At 36.7% G+C, this 11,856-nt stretch overlaps 1 pseudogene; it reads right to left on the bottom strand.

Annotated features, from left to right (window-relative positions):
- Positions 1 to 252: 252 nt before the first annotated feature.
- LOC122734942 lies at positions 253 to 677 on the bottom strand (annotated as a pseudogene).
- Positions 678 to 11,856: the final 11,179 nt, after the last annotated feature.

The raw sequence follows: 11,856 nt of genomic DNA on the forward strand, positions 1-11,856 counted from the left end.
TGTATGTGTCTTTCTGTTTCAGATTTGTCTCTTATAAACAATGTGTTGTTGAATTCTGATTTCTCATCCAGTCTGCTATCCACTTCCCTTTTATGGGTGAACTCATCCTATTCACATTCACAGTTAAGATGACAAACTGTGTATTTCCCTCTATCCTATTTTCTTCTTTTTACCCTCCTCTCTCTCTCTCTCTCTCTCTCTCTCTCTCTCTCTCTCTCTCTCTCTCTCTCTCTCTCTCTCTCTCTCTCTCTCAAGTCCAATAAGTTTATTTTTGAAAATGTACACAAAAATGTTGAACCATTTCATGCATCTTCAGCAGCTGGAGCATCTCCACCCTTGGTGTTCCTATTATATATCACTTGTGTTCTGTGTTTGGAAACCAGCTTAATCAGACCTTTACTAAGCAGTTCTTAGAGGGCTTCCCGAGTTAGAGAACCCCAAATCTTCAGTCTTTCTGAGACCACTGCAGGGGTGATTGATAAGTTTATATTTGGGACCTCCTTGCAGAATTTGTCATATGTTGATTTGTCAAAGAGAACCAGATTGTTGAACTTGTCTTGCACTTTTCACTTGGACCACTTCTTCTTAGCTTTGCCCCCAGACTTGTTCACGGGGTCCTTGTCCTTCTTGGCCGACTTGCCGGCATCTTTCTTCTTCTTATCATCCTTGGGCAGCATGGTGAGGCTCCAGTAACTCCAGCTGCTGCTGCCTCCAAGGTAAGATCTCTCTCTCTCTCTCTCTTTTTATTTTGTCCCTCTTTAAAAATCTGTTTTGCTTCTGACCACTGCCTCTCCTAATTTTGCCTCTCATCTGTCATCCTTTCCCCCTTTCTCTTATCCCCTTCCCCTCTAATTAAACTGCTGCATAAATTAGATTTCTATATCCAACTAAATATGTGTGTACATATACCTACACATATATACATATATAGTATTTTATGTATTATATATATACATATGTATATATATATGTATATACATATATACACACACCTGTATATAGACATACACATAAATATCTATGTATCTTCCTTCTTTGAAAAATTCTGATGAGAGTGAGGTTCAAGTGTTACTTACCTCCCCATTTCCCCCTTCACTCTAAAAGGTCTTCTTTGCACATCTCTTTTATGTGGGAAAATTTTTGCTATGCCACCTCTTCCCTCCCACAGTGTATTCCTCTTTCTCACCATTTCATTTATTTATTTTTTAGACATCATCTTAGCATAATCAACTCACACATATGCCCTGTATCTATGTAGGTTACTTCTTACTGCCCTGATAATGATAACATTTTTAGGAGTTACATGTATCATCTTCACATATAGAAATACAAACAGTTTAACTTTATTGAGTACCTTGTGGTTTCCCTTTTATGTTTCCCTTGGGTTTGAATGTCAAATTTTCTATTCAGCTCTGGTCTTTTGAACAGGAATATGTGAAAGTCTTCTATCCACCCCCCCCAACAAAAGTTTATACTCAATTTTTCTGGGTGGGTTATTATTGTTTGTAATCCTAGCTTCTAGAATAATATATTCTTTTTTCTTTTTCTTTTTCTTGTCTTGCCTTGTCTTTTCTTTTTTTCTGTGGGACAATGAGGGTTAACTAATTTGCCCAGGGTCACACAACTAGTGTCAAGTGTCTGAGGCTAGATTTGAACTCAGGTCCTCCTGAATCCAGGGCCGGTCCTTTATCCACTATGCCACCTAGCTGCCCCCCACAATAATATAGTCATTTTTTCAGTCATTTATTTATTTACTTAGAATTTCCCCCACCTTATATGTAAAAACAAATTGTAGCATCTATTTTTTAAAACTTTGTGTTCCAAATTCTCATCCTCCTTATTCAACCCTTAAGAACTCAAGCAATTCAATATAAGTTATACATGTGCAGTTGTGCAAAACATAGCAGACAAAAAAAAAAAAAACTTTAGAAAAAGGAACTAGCAAGCCAAGAAAATATACTTCCTTCTGTACTCAGGTACCATCAGTTCTTTCTCTGTAGATGGATTGCATTTTTCATAAGTCCTTCAGAGTTGTCTTGGATTACCTCTCCCTTCTTTCCCTCTATTATAATAGGCCTTTTGTGCCTCTTCATTTGATGTGATTTATCCCATTCTGTTTTCCCTTTCCTCTTCTCCTAATATAATTCCTTTTTTTCTACCCCTTAAGGTTTTTTAAAAAATATCACATCAGAATAAACTTAATACCCACACCTTCTGTCTGCGTTTACTCCTATCTGCCTTAATAAAGATACAGTTCTCAAGAGTTAAAAGTATCTTATTTCTATTTAGGGATGTAAACATTTTAACCTCATTGAATAACATGTTTTGGTCCCCCCCCCCCATTTAACCTATTAATGCTTCTCTTGAGTCTTGTAGATTGAATTTTCTCTTCAGTTCTGGGCTTTTCATTAGGAAAGTTTTAAAGTCCCTTATTTCCTTGAATGCCCATTTTTCTCCCTACAAGATTATACTTAATTTTGCTGGGTAGTATAGTCTTGGTTGTAATTCCAGTTCCTTTGCCCTCCACTCCTTTAATGTTGAAGCTGCCAGGTCCTGTGTAATCCTGATTATTGTTCCTTGATATTTAAATTGTTTCTTTCTAGTTGCATACAGTATTTTCTCCTTTACTTGATAATTCTGGAATTTGGCTATGATATTCCTTGGAGTTTTCCTTTTGGGGTCTCTTCCAGGAGGTGATCAGTTGATTCTTTCATTGACTAATTTTTTCTCTGGTTCTAAGACATTGGGGAAATTTTCCTTGATAATATCATGAAATATGCTGTCTAGGCTCTTTTTGTGATAATCGTCCTCAGGTAGGCCAATTATTCTTACATGGTTCCTCCTGGATTTATTTTCTAGGTATGCTGTTTCTCTGAAGAGGTATTTTACATTTTCTTCTACTTTTATACTCTTTTGATTCTGCTTTACTTCTTCCTGGTATCTCATTGAGCTTCCATCTGCCCAATTCTGATTCTTAAAGAATTATTTTCCACACTCAGATTTTGCACCATTTGGCCAATTGCATTTTTTAATGAGCTGTTTTCCTCAGTCAATTTTTGTCCTTTTTCCAAACTATTGACTCTCAGTTGCATAACTTTCATTTCTTTCCCCAGTTTTTCTTCTAATTCTCTAACTTGGTTTATAAAATCCTTTTTGAGCTCTTCCAAGATGGCTTTTTGGCCCCCGAGACCAACTCCTCTTCCCCCTTAAGGCTTCGCATGTAGGCGTTTTGGCATTGTTGTCCTCCTCTGAGTTTATGTTTTGGTCTTCTCTGTCACCATTGTAATTTTCTATGGTGAAGGTTCTTTTCTGTTTCTTATTCATATTTTAGTTTCTGTGTCTTTTAAAGTTGAATTCTGCTCCTGGGGTACAGCATGCACTGTCCCAAGCTTCTTTTGTTGGGGTCAGGGGCTTTCTGCTTTGAGGTGTCAGCTGTTTGAGGCTTGCTCACTGCACTGAGTGTCCCAGCCTAGTTGGGCCTGTTGGGTAGCAGATACTCCAGCTGGCAGATTGCCTTCTGCATTGTGGTTGGGGGCCTCACAACTGACCTACTGTGACACTAGCTTGCTGAGCTAGGACTTGTGGGACAATGAGGGTTAACTAATTTGCCTTTGCTGCTGATGTTTCACTAAATCTTTTCGCAGGTTTTATAGCTCCAGAATATGTTGAAAGGCTTAATTTGAAGTTGTTTTTGAAGGAAATTTGGGAGAGCTCTGGCAGTTTCCTGGTTTCACTTTGCCATGTAGGCTCTGCCTCTGGAACTCTCTGTTTTACTGTTTCTTGATATCTCAATGAGTCATTAGCTTCTACTTTCCCACTTCTAAATTATGTATCACTATCACTATCCTCTCTTTTCATAATTTTTTTTCTACCACTCTTCTTTCTTTCCTTAACTCTTCCAGGAATTCTTTTTTCTTTTTTTTTATAAAAGTATTTTATTATTTTCCAGTTACATATAAAGATAGTTTCCAACATTTGTTTTCATAGGATTTTTAGTTCCCTCCCTTCCCTCTCCCCTCCCCAAGACAGAAAGCAATCTGATATAGGTTATATATGTACAATCACATTAAACATATTTCTGCATTAGTCATATTGTGAAATTAGAATCAGAGCACAAGGGAAAAACCTCAAAAAAAAAAAGAAAAAAATGAAACAGCCAAAAAAATAGAAACCATATGGTTCAATTTGCATTCATAATCCACAGTTCTTTGTTCTGGGTATGGAGAACATTTTCCACCATGAGTTCTTTGAAATTGTTTTGGATGATTGCACTGCTGAGAAGAACCAAGTCTATCACAGTTGATCATCACACAATGTTGCTGTTACTGTGTACAGTGTTTTACTGGTTCTGCTCCTCTCACTCAGCATCAGTTCATGTAAGTCCTTCCAAGTTTCTCTGAAATCCTCCTGCTCATCATTTCTTACAGCACGATAGTATTCCATTACATTCATATACCACAACTTGTTTAGCCATTCCCTAATTGATGGGCATTCTCGTGATTTCCAATTCTTTTCCACCACAAAGAGAGCTCCTATAAATATTTTATACATGTTCTTCCAGGAATTCTTAATGGGTCTTGTATCCAATTAGCAATTTTTGAGACTCTGCTTGTAGCTGTTTTTCTTTGCTGTTTTCTTCTGAGTTTGTCTTGGTATTTCCTGCCATTGTAGCAGCTTTTTATGGTCAAGTTCTTTTGTTGTTATTGTTTTTTGCTCATTTTTCTAGCCCTTTTCTGGATATTGAACTTTATTTTGAAGTTAGACTCTTCTGACCTGGGGCTAGGGGCCACTGTCCCAAGCTTCAGTCTTTATTGTGTTGCTATTTTCAGAGCTAGCTCTGGGGGTCTGCAGGTTGTCACTGTTTCCCAGGTGGTGTGATGTGGGAAAAGGTGTGGTGACTGCTTTCCTCATCTCTGCTCTGATCTTTACTCAGGAAGGTCCCCTGCCCCTCTGCAGTTGTAAACATTGGTGTTCCTCTTGGCCCTGGAACTATGACCAGGTCCCCTGTTCCTTTGTGACTGACCACATGCAGTCCTCTCCTTCCTGAAACTGTTATCCAGAACTGCATATGGGCAAAAGAATTGCTAATCAATGGTAGCTGCTCCCAGTGTGAGCGAAGGGCCCTTTGTAATCATTTTCTGATCACTTGCCTGACCCCCTTACTGTCTCTGGGCTGAGTGCTCCTAAAGCTACTGTTGCAGGGTGCATTCTCAGCTTGTGTCATGCTCTGATGTCCCAGACCTCTCCTGGTAACCTCCTAAATTGCCTTATGCTGGAAAAATATATCATCCTAACCTTTTGTTGGCTCTGCTGCTTCAAAATTCAATTTGAGCTGTTATTTTAAAGTTGTTTGGAAGGAAATGTTGGGAGATTTTGGCTGGGTCGCTGCTTCTAATCTACCATATTTTTGTTTCTCCCAAACATGATTCTTGAAATAGACATGTTCAGGCTTGAAGGTGATCTTGAGAATTTGAGCAGATCTACATCCATTTAGAGCAAACTGATCATACGCAAGGGGAGATTTTTCACTGGAGAAAATGACTACTGGCAGAAAGATGTCAGGGAATTATTTGGACAGTGCAGAAACAAGATGAAATATGGCTATACCTATTTATTAAGCAGTCCTGTTAACTACTTCACATTCTAGTGTTTTGGATTCAGTCTCACAGTTGAGTATAACAGTATTTATATATATTACAGTACTGATTGCTTTAGTCTTGTCAATACTTAATGTGTCTTTTGTATCTTTTAATTTTTCTTTTTTTGTGTGGGAAATAAACACCTATCTCATGCCTATTTCATATTATTCATTGAAAATTTTTCTAGGCTTTGTCCCCTTTTCCCGCACTTTTGGGACACCAGATATGAACCAAAATTTCTTAAGTGGCATAGCCAAGATTTGAACACAAGTCCTCTGTCTTTTTCCATTGCACTATCTTGTGCCCTGCTCCCTTCCAACATTTACATAAATTTCCCCAGAGGTGCCAGAGTGGGGACAAAATGAGTGAATGACTGTGAGAAAAGAGAATCTAACTCCTCCCAGAATTCCTTAAGGTTGAACCTAGGTTAGGTCATGTTTATGGGTCCAGAGCTAAGAGGGAATGAGTGTAGTTCCTCAGCCTCCTGGGCTCAGCCACAGCCCTAAGTATGTATAAGAGAGCATTTATGAAGCACATTCTATATGCCAGACACTGTACTCAGTGCTGCAGATACAAACACATGCAAGCAAGACACTCCCTGCCCTCAAGTGGCTTATGTTTTAGTGAAAGATGATAATACATAAAAAGGAACTGTCAAGGAAAGGGGAGCTATGTGAAGTGGGATGATTTAAAGATGGTCAACTGATTCCAAGTGTAGAATCAAAGTTTATAATGGGGAGGCCAGTGTAAAGGCTTCATGGTGTGGTCATCCCCAGGAATTGCTCTGGAGGTGGCTTCGTGGCTGCACTGTTGGACCTGGAATTAGGATAGACCTGAGTTTGAATCCTATCTAGACACCAGCTGTGTGATCCTGCACAAGTTACCCTCTCTGTGTTATAATTTCCTTATCATTAAAAAATAAGGCTAATAATAGCAGGAACAGAGTTGTGAGAATCAAAGGAGATAATGCATTCACAGTGCTTTGTAAACCTCAAAGTGCCATATAATACTAGTTATTATTATTATTAATTGTAGAGACATATGTTTACATACATACATGTATGTGTATGTGTTGTCTACCCTGATAGAATATGGGCTCCTTGAAGGCAAGGATTATTTCATTTTTAACTATGTAGTTGGAATATAGCAGCTGCTTAACAAATGCTTATCAGTTAATTGATTATAGATGATGAAACCGATATCCAGGAAGGAAAAAATGACTTGTCTAGCATCATAGAGCTATCAAGTGATGGAGTTGAGACTAAATCCCAAGCTTTTTGAAGCCATATTTAGGGCTTTTCCTATTATGTACCATGCTGTTTCCTTGTGGCAATTCGGTGTCCTTAGATGATGAATTCTGGATAGCTGAGTTTTCTGAATAGTTGGTGGTTTATTCCTTTAGCGTACATACATACATACATACATACATACATACATACATACATACATACTATCCATCCATCCACCCACCTACGTACCCATCCATCCATTGATGCGCCCATCCATTTATCCATTTGTGTATAGAAATTTTCCAAAAATTTGAAATAGTAAATGATTTTCAGCATAGATTATTGAGGACTATATGACTTCCATTGTACATAATGATGTACATTTTCGCGTGTTGTATGTGCCTTTTAGAATTTTATGGAGGCATTGTGGAAGAGTGGAAAAATACTAGATTTGCAGTTATAGGACCCAGGTCCAAATTCTGGCATTATCACACACCATTTTTGTGATCTTGGGTATTATTTAACTTCTCTGGGCCTCAGCTTCTTCACCTGAAATCTGAGGGGGTAGGACTAGATGGTGCCTAAGATTGCTTCCCACTCCAAATAAATGGCTTTATATATTATATTATTCCCTGGCATTTTAAGCAAAATAAGCAGAATATAATTTAACCTTTTCTTGATGATTCATAGTTGTCATGAACATCAAATGTTATATTATGTTTCAATAAAAGGGGAAATGTCTTCCTGAACTATGGAGGTACATAGATGCATGGATAGCTAGGGTGAGGCAGTGGATAAAATACTGGGCCTGGTGGCAGGAAGATCTGAGTTTAAATCTGACCATAGACACTTAAATACATATGACCCTGGACAAGATACTTAACTTCTGTTTATCTCATTTTCCTCATCTATAAAATGGGGATAGTAGCACCTTCCTCTTAGGGTTGTTGTGAGGATCAAATGACATTATACAGGAATACGTCAGAGATATTTTGGATTTGGTTCCAGACCTTTGAAATAAAGCAACTTTTGCCATAAAGTGAATCACATGAATTTTTTGGTTTTCCAGTACATATACAAATGATGTTTACACTATACTGTAGAATATTAAGTGTACAATAGTATTACATCTAAACCCCCCCCCAATGTATGTACCTTAATTAAAAGTACTTTATTGTTAAAAATACTAACCATCATCTGAGCCTTTGGTGAATTGTAATCTTTTTGCTGGTAGAGGGTCTTGCCTCGATGTTGATGACTGTTGACTGACCAGGATTGTGGTTGCTGAAGGCTGTATGTGTGTGTGTGTGTGTGTGTGTGTGTGTGTGTGTGTGTGTGTGTGTGTGTGTGGCAATTTCTTAAAATAAGACAACAATGAAGTTTGTCCTATTGCATCAATAGACTCTCCCTTTCATTTTAACACTTCTAGGCCATTGTAAGGTTATTAATTGGCCTGATTTCAATATTGTTGTGTTTCAGGGAATAGGGAGAATGGGGGAGATGGGGAGAGATGGGAAAACAGCATGGTACAGTCAGAACACACACACCATTCATTAAGTTCTCCATCTTTTATGGGAGCAGTTCATGGTGCCTCAAAACAATTAAAACAGGAACACCAAAGATCACTGATCATAGATCACCATAAAAGATTACATAATAATGAAAAAAGTTTGAAATATTATGAGAATTACCAAATTGTGACACAGAGACATGATATAAGCACATGCTGTTGGAAAAAATGGTGCTGATAGTCTTGCTCAATGCAGGATTGCCACAAACCTTCAATTTGTAAAAAATGCAGTATTTGCAGAGTGCAATAAAGTAAAGCTCAATAAAACAAGGTATGACTGTAATTGTCAAGCACTTATCACAGTGCCTGGCACATTAAAAGCATGCTATAAATGTTTACTGTTGCTGTTGTTATTATTATTATCATTATACTATCTCTTCTCCATATTACTTGTATTTTTTTTTTAAAGTTTTTGCTCTGGGCTTTTCTCTTCCCCACCCCCACCCCCGCCCAGTCTTTCCTCTTGTTATTGGCTAATTCCTGCTAGTAGTCCCAATTGTCATAGCCCCTTTGTTATTCTCATCAGATATATACTTCAAAACCAAATTCTAAGATTTATAGTTGGAAAAATTAATATTAATGGACTGATAGATACAAACATCTCTGGAAAAAATTTCACAGGATACACATTTATTTTTAATCTGCATTATTACCATTTTTCTCCATCACTTTCTTAAATCTCAACAATCAACAAAACAATAAAACTAATCCTAATTTGTAGGCTTGCTGATTTCTGAGCTTTAAATGCTCATATTAGAAATTTACCCATAGGCCCTCAGCCAGTCTAGAGTGGGCTCCAGCACATCCCTGGTGATGATTGTTACTGTTATTACCATTAGTTGTTTTTGTTATTTTAATGATTATGATCATCATATTATTAGTAGTGATCTATTCAAGGGGGAGCTAGATGGCACAGTAGATGGAGTGCTGAGCTTGTGGTCAAGAAGACATCTTTCTGAGTTCAAATCTGAGCTCTGACACTTACTAGCTATGTGACCCTGGGTAAGACCCTTAATCCTATTTGCCTTAGTTTCCTCACCTGTAAAATGAGCTAGAGAAGGAAATGGCAAACCACTCTATTATCTTTGCCAAGAAAAACCAAATGGGATCATGAAGAATGTGATGTGACTAAAACAACTGAACAACAAAAGTCAAAACAACATTTAAAACAGCTCTTTCCAGTTATAATAGCAAGGGCTTCACAGTGCTCCTTATTAATAGCACCCTTGGTTCTAAATAATACACCAATGTATTATAGATCAATGAAAGACAATTTTAAAAAATACTTCATTCCTAAACCCGAATTAGATGAAATGAGCAGAAATTGTTAATTTACATAAATCTCAGGAAGAAAAAAACCCTTAAGAACCTAAAGACATTTAAAAACTATTCTTTACACAAATTTCTTCAGTACTACCTAATATTGAAATAGATGCAAAAATAATGATGGAATGATTTTGAAAAAGAGATGGGCATATTTAGAGAGGAAATTTGAAAATACTTTTTTTTCAGTTTAATGGAATAAATATAATAACTAAATCAAAATAGAGTGATTTTTTTAAAAGCTGAGAACCTCTATGAACAGCATAACTGAATGATTTCTCCCATAATATTTGAAAGATAAAGTAATATCATTTTACAGTCTGCAAACAACAATATATGTTGTGGCCATTGTCACTGAAACAGAGATAGAAACATTTAGGCATTCTCCTAAGGGCAAAGGTCAAATACTGCTATGGTGAAAAGAATATTGGCAGAAAGATATTACACAGCAATGTATATCCAATGTATAAATGGAAAAAAAACCAAACAAATCTAGAATACCCTATTGACCAATTAAAACAAAAAAAAAGAAATAGAAAAAAGAAAGAAAAAGAAAAAAAACATTCAGGATAGAATCCAGAAAACAAAATATATCAGATATTCATGATACCCTTAATCAGTAATTGAAGGTAAAAGGCAAGATATTAGGTATCAAAACAGCCGGAAGAACAAAATAAACAACTTAATATGGCTGAAAAACTATACCATAGAATTTTGAGAAGTAAATAACTCAGCAGAGGGAGAGAATACCTTAATAAGAAGGAAGATAGGCAAAATTACGGGTCACCAACATCACTACAAGAAGGCCAATACAAGAATGAAAGTTGGATTAAATATGAAAAATGAAAAGATGCATAATAATAATATAAAGAACAACTTCAACGGACTTGCCTGAAACATAGTTCTTTGTAGGACCAAGATGAGATTCATAATTATTGACTCAGAAATTTCATTGTGATTCATGAATTGCTAGCAAAGCAGTTTACCGGCTTCTTCTTTGATATTAGCCGGATCCCATCTTTTTTTTTTTTTTTTTTTTTTTTTGCCAGCAGGCATTGCATATTACCAAAAGATGAGAAAAACAGTGACCCCTCCAAATGTAGGCCAATTACATATTTATGTACTTTATTCAAAGCATTCACAACTTCTATTACTAAAAAAAAAAATCCAATAATATAAGAAAACAATACACTGACTAAGGAGCAAAATGGTATGCTTCAAACTCAATTTATTGGATTTCTGTTTACAATAAAAGTAAATAGGTTTTCAGCGAGGAATTGAAGGCTTTGTGACAGCTATTTTGACAGCTCAGGGACCTTTTTAGCTTATTTTCCAATTCTTAGTTATGTTCCAGATCGCTGTGGTATTACTGTGTCTATATGTGTGAGAATTTTGAATACCCTACTTTTGTTGGACTAATAGCTTTGATGTTATGCCTTATACTACCAAGTATACTTTGCAATCCAGTGATACTGGATTTCTTGCTATTCCTTGAATAAGATATTCCATCTCTCAAATCCACACATTCTCACTGTTTTTCCCTTATGTTTGGAATGCCCTCACTCATCTCAGTATTTCCAGAGGCTTCATGTCCCAGCTAAAATCCTACCTCATAGAAGTTTTTCCTAATAATTCTCCTTAATGCTAGTACTTTATATTAACTATCTCCAATTTACCCTGTTTATGGTTTGTACATAATTTTTTTTTTGCAGGGCAATGAGGGTTAAGTGACTTTCCCAGAGCCACACAGCTGGTAAGTGTTAAGTGTCTGAGGTCGGATTTGAACTCCGGTCCTCCTGACTCCAGGGCAGGTGCTCTATCCACTGTGCCACCAGCTGCCCCCCCAAGTCAATTAAATCTTAATTGGGCAAGCATTTATTAAGTGCCTACTATGTGCTAGGTAAAAATAGTAACCCCCCATAAATTCCTACTATGTGCAAAGTCACAGCATCTATCAGTTTTATGATATTATATCACAGTGGTTGCAGATACAATAAAATATTGTTTCTATAATATTACTATTTTTTCCAAAGGGGAACAATAAATACAGTTGTTCCTTTTAATTAAGAAAGGAGATATTGATTCTTAAGAAGTA

Source organism: Dromiciops gliroides, chromosome 1 (assembly GCF_019393635.1).
Source record: "Dromiciops gliroides isolate mDroGli1 chromosome 1, mDroGli1.pri, whole genome shotgun sequence".
Taxonomy (NCBI): domain Eukaryota; kingdom Metazoa; phylum Chordata; class Mammalia; order Microbiotheria; family Microbiotheriidae; genus Dromiciops; species Dromiciops gliroides.